Here is a 6,000-nt window from a genome sequence, read left to right as displayed (position 1 = left end):
TGCCTTTAAAGTTGTCCAGATGAAGTTCTTAGCAATGCATATTACTAATCAAAAATGAAGTTTTGATATATTCACGGTAGGAAATTTACAAAACATCTTTATAGAACATGATCTTTACTTAATATCCTAATTATTTTTGGCATAAAAGACAAATCGATATTTGACTATTGCTTCAAATACCTGTGCAATTTATGACTGGTTTTGTGGTCTAGGTCACATGTGCTTCTGTAGAAACCACAGTAGATGTGAATTCAGCTTCATTTCCAAAATCAAAACAATAGTTGTTACAATGGAAATGAAAAAGCTCCAATGGCAACTGTCCACAAGTAGCATTGCGAATGATGTACGTAACTTACTACTCTGGAACAATTATTTGTAATATTAACTTTAAATATGTTGCATTATATTTATGAATGATTGTAAATTAATAGTTTTGTATTGTACAATGGTTTTTGATTTGATTATGCATTGTTTCATGAGTAAAAGTGAACGTACAGTCTTTTTCGTTCTTTTCTTCTGAAACATGTTTGTAATATTGTGATTCATCTCAGAGCTGGTTGGTTTTGTTCTTATAATTCTTTGTTGAAGAATATTTTGAAATCACTATGAAGAAATTGAATGGAGAAAAATACTTCCAGAACCAAGACCAGACGCTCAGTGTTGCACTCTATTTGCAGTCTTTTTGAAGATAAAACTCAGTGTGACAGACTCTCTAATGCGTTTCTTATGGGTAGGTAATGTCTGTTTTTCCACTTCCATTCAAATGAACACATTGTACTGCAGATATATTTATGCTGACACAATGAGCTGACTATGGTTAATCTGATTAGGAGAACCAATTTTCCACACTTCAGTGCTGTTCCTGGAAAGAAAAAAAATCATAGAAGAGGGAACTCAATTATGTACATTTTAATATTCCACGCCGTAATTAATTAAAAAAGAAAGAGAGACTGGGAAAGAGAGAGAGAGAGAGAACAAATAGTTAGAGATTAATCTAAAACAATTCTGTTTATATTCACAGATGATTTTTTTCTTCTTCTGGGGAACATATAATAAATATAATATAAGTGCAACTGTTCTGTCATTTTTTTTTTTTTTTTTTTTTTAATTGTTACAGTGCAAATGAATATTACTGTTTTTTTATTTATTTTTTATTTTTTAACCTTGATGGCAGTTTTTATACTCATATTTACTTTTGTCAGCATGGGAGTAAAAAATCATTACCAAACAGAACTTCTCTTAGAATTGATATTCTTGCAGTTTTCGGTGGAGTTTTCTGTTGAGTACAGAGAATGGCAGATATTTGATCTTCTAAAATACAAAAGTAAGATGATGAAATATTCTGAGACATATTGACATATTATATATTATAGTTAAGATGTGAGGCATTATTGCTCACTTTAACAGATTCATAAATGATGGCAGATCTTTTGAAGTTGTGGTCAAACTGAACATCATTAGAAGAAAAAGTTTCTATAGGTCACAGATCACAAAGGTCACAATTGCATCAAGAATAGCAGCATGAATAGTAAGCCATATCTGATTAAATGAATAGTTAACCAAAAATAAAAATTTGCTGTAAATGTAGTCACCCTCAGGCTACCCAAGATGATGATTAATTTGTTTTTCAGAACAGATTTGGAGATTACATCACTTGCTAAACAGTGGATCCTCTGCAGTGAATGGGTGCCGTCAGAATGAGAGACCAAACGCAGTTTATAAAAACATAATAATCCAAAAGTAATTCACACGACTCTAGTTCATCAAGAAAAAAAAATGTAGTTGGCGGAGCCGTAGGTCTGGTCAAACGCTTCAGGACGCGCAGACGGGGGAAGCGAGCTGGCGCGCTCGCGAAGCTCAGACAGCGCGGATTTAGAACGGCGTTGCCTAGCATCCGTCTAGCGAATCTCCGCTCTCTTCCCAACAAAACGGATAAACTCCTTCTGCTCTCCCGGACAAACAAGGATTTTTCAAACTCTGCCAAGTACCCCAGAGTGCTCAACTCTGCTGCTCTGTGTTTCACTGAAACCTGGCTGAACTAGGCCATACCGTACATCTGCCTAACTTCCAGCTGATCAGAGCAGATCGCGTCGCACAATCAACGGGGAAATCGCGCGGCGGCGGGACGTGCTTTTACGTCAATGAGCGGTTGTGTACAGATGTAACTGTGTTAAAAAGATGTGCTGTTCTGATCTAGAAACGCTCTTCATTAACGGCAAGCCGTTCTACTCGCCGCGGGAGATTTGCTCGTTCATTCTCGTGAGTGTTTATTCCACCGCAAGCGCACGTGAGCTCAGCTTTACAGAAACTCTCTGATCAGATCACAGAGACTGAGCAACAACCCCCGGACTCTGTTTTAATCATTCTCGGGGACTTTAGTAAAGCAAATCTCTCCCGCGAACTGCCAAAATACAGACAGCACATCACATGTCCCACCAGAGACAGTATTATATTGGATCACTGTTACACAAGGGTGCATATCACCAGGGCCGTACACAGGATATTATAAATACCGAAGTCCCTAAATGGAGATTGGTTTGGGGGTTCGGGGGCATGCTCCCCCGAGGAAATTTTGCTGACTTACATGTGTGCATTAAAAGATGTTTTAAGGCTCATAAATTGGATAATATATGTTTAAAACCAAGTCAGTGGGCAGTATTTTTCAGGATAACAGATTCTTAAACATGAGAATCAGATTAAATGTTGCAATGAATGATCCACGCTACAAACTGGAAATAGAGAAGATATCGATTGTTTATGTTTATTAATTTAATAAATTATAATTATCTTGGTTGCCTTCAGTAAATTTAAGTGTCTAAAATGAATAAACATGAATATTATTTTTTTATATTTTTAATTTACACTGACAGAAATCTTTTCCAAAACTTTTAAACTGACTTTTATATTTTATGGGCAGTTTATAAAATCTTTTTTGAACTTTCCATTATCTTTTGAGTCAAATTCTTACATTTAATCAGTGAATTAGAATAATAAGACATTTGGGCTGTTACCAAGCAAATCAACACAACACAGAAGCTGCATCAGAAGTGGCATTTAGATATATTTACACACGGTTTAATGCAAGACATGAATGCATTTAACTGCAATTACAAATGCATAAATAATGTTTTGATATATTAAAAATAAAAGTGAAATACTGATATTTGAAATGATTTAAAACATGAAAAAAATAGAAATGTGAAATTAAAACCGCCAATAGGTGGCAGCAAGTCACTGTTAATAAGTGAGTCATTGCAATTGAACCGAATCATTTAAAGGGTTGATTCATTCAGGAAAGAACCACCGTCATTGCAAAACAGTGCTGTGGCTGTGTTTGTAATTATTTTTGTTGGCGAAATAGAGCAAAAACAGGCAATATAGTGTCTAAAACGTAAATCCCTTGAATTAACTTTTTGTTTATTGAACTGTTGTAAAAAATCAATATCACATTTGTAATCATGGTAATTTCTGGAGAAAAATGGCACACTTCGTGTGAAATTGATTAACTATATGAAGTGGTATAAATATATAAACTTTCTGCCCCCATGTCTTGAATTTGTGATCATTCTAAATGCATTTTAATAGACTGAATCCTGCAGTGAAAGAACGCACTCTAAATGCGCACGCGCACTAGTGTAGAATTCACGTACTGTATGCGTGCGCTCTGTAGGGGTGTTTTGAATGGTTTTTGCAAAATACTCGATCATGTCAAATCGCACATCGACAACAACAATTACGATATGATCGCAGACTATATATCGCACACCCCTACCGCTGGGGCATCTCAGATGAGAAGATCCATTACCTTGGATTTTTATCCTTGCAGCACCAAATCAGAATTAATAATTATTTTACAACTTATGTTATTGGAAAAATACAGAGGTTCGGACCTCGGGGACCTCGAAGCTCCTGAAGTTTGCAGATGACACCACACTGATCGGCCTCATCCAGGACGGTGACGAGTCTGCTTACAGACAGGAGGTTAAGGAGCTGGCTGTCTGGTGCAGTCTTAACAACCTGGAGCTGAACACACTCAAAACAATGGAGATGATCGTGGACTTCAGGAGATACTCCCCTGCACTCCTCACTCACCATCATGAACAGCACTGTAACGACAGTGGAGTCATTCAGATTCCTGGGCACCACAATTTCTCAGGACCTGAAGTGGGACAATCACATTGAGTCCATTGTTAAAAAGGCCCAGCAGAGGCTGTACTTCCTTCTCCAGCTGAGGAAGTTCAACCTGCCACAGGAGCTGCTGAAACGGTTCTACTCTGCCATCATTGAATCCGTCCTCTGCACTTCAATAATTGTCTGGTTCAGCTCAGCTACCAAATCTGACCTCAGAAGACTACAGAGGGTAGTCCGGACTGCTGAGCGAATCATTGGTACAATCCTCCTCACTCCAAGAACTGTACTCATCCAGAGTGAGCAAAAGGGCTAAGAAAATCACTCTGGACCCCTCACATCCAGCACACTCCCTCTTTGAGCTGTTACCGTCTGGTCGACGCTACAGAGCTCTGAGCACCAGAACGGCCAGCACAGGAACAGTTTCTTCCCCCAAGCAATCCATCTCATGAACACTTGACATTAAACGTGGAACACACAACACTATTATACATTATTTATTCACCACACATACTTATTTTTTTCATTTCAAATTTGCACATATCAGATCTGTACACACATAACTGTCTATATTATATATTGTGTTTTTTTGCTATTTTTGTACATTGCTTATTTGTATATTATTCTTTTTTATCTGTGTCCTGTCCTGTTGCTGTCTTTCTGTTGCACTGGAGCTTCTGTCACTATAACAAATTCCTCGTATGTGTAAACATACCTGGCCAATAAAGCTCATTCTCATTCTCATTAATTGATGGGCTGGAGTGGTGTGGATTATATATATTTTTATCAGCTGTTTGGACTCTCTTTCTCAAGTCAAACTTTATTAAGATCCCTTATGGGCAATTTAGATGCAGCAAGATTCAGAAACACAGCAGACCCATACAATACATTCCAAACATAAATACATAAAAGTATATAAATAAAATACAGTAAATTTCCCTAACAGATTCCTTAAAGACCATTTAACAGCCGAATTGCACAGGGAACAAACGAGTATTTGTATCGGTTACTTTTCATCTTTGGTAGTCTATAACGGGAACCTGAAAGGAATATTAAAAACTCTGGATACAGAAAATGGTCACTGTCCAGGAGCACAGATTGGGCCCGACTCAAAACATTAATATTAAACAAAAATGACAAACTTCTTTGTTCTTTGCATATAATCTTCCCACTAAGAGTAACTATTCTATTTAATGCATTTTTATGTTTCACACTGAAATTTCCAAACCAGCAGCTAATAGAAAAGGACAGCACCGGCTCAATATAAGACTTATAGAACAATTCCATCATTGTCCTATTGAATCTATTGAATCATCTTAATTTTCTTAAACAGTATAGGTGCTGCTGTCCCTTTTTACATAATACCTCTGTGTTCACATCAAAACACAATTTGTTATCAATAGTGGTGCCCAGGTATTTGTAACTGTCCACACTTTCTACCTTCTCACCCCTAATAAGAGTAGGCTGGGAAGAATGTGGTTTTGTTATAAAGTCGATAATCATATCTTTTGTCTTGGACACATTCAATTGCAAACAGGCATCATCACACCATTTCATAAAGTCATCAACCACTGGACCGTGACACGTTTCGTTATTTTCCAGAAGACTCATGCATCATCAGCAAACTTTAAGAAAAACCTATTGCTGTGTTTACTTATACAATCATTTGTATATAAAATATACAATAAAGGAGACAAAACAAAGCCCTGAGGAGTTCCTGTAGATGTTATCAAGGGAGATGAAAAACTACCGTTAACTCTCACTCTCTGAGTTCTGTCAACACTCGTTGTGTTCTATAAGCGAACTGAAGGGGGTCTAAAATATTTTTAGTTTTAGCCAACAACTCTTCTTTTACCAATTTCTCAAAGCATT

This window comes from Onychostoma macrolepis, chromosome 14, assembly GCF_012432095.1.
Source record: "Onychostoma macrolepis isolate SWU-2019 chromosome 14, ASM1243209v1, whole genome shotgun sequence".
Classification (NCBI taxonomy): domain Eukaryota; kingdom Metazoa; phylum Chordata; class Actinopteri; order Cypriniformes; family Cyprinidae; genus Onychostoma; species Onychostoma macrolepis.
This window is presented reverse-complemented; position numbering follows the sequence as displayed.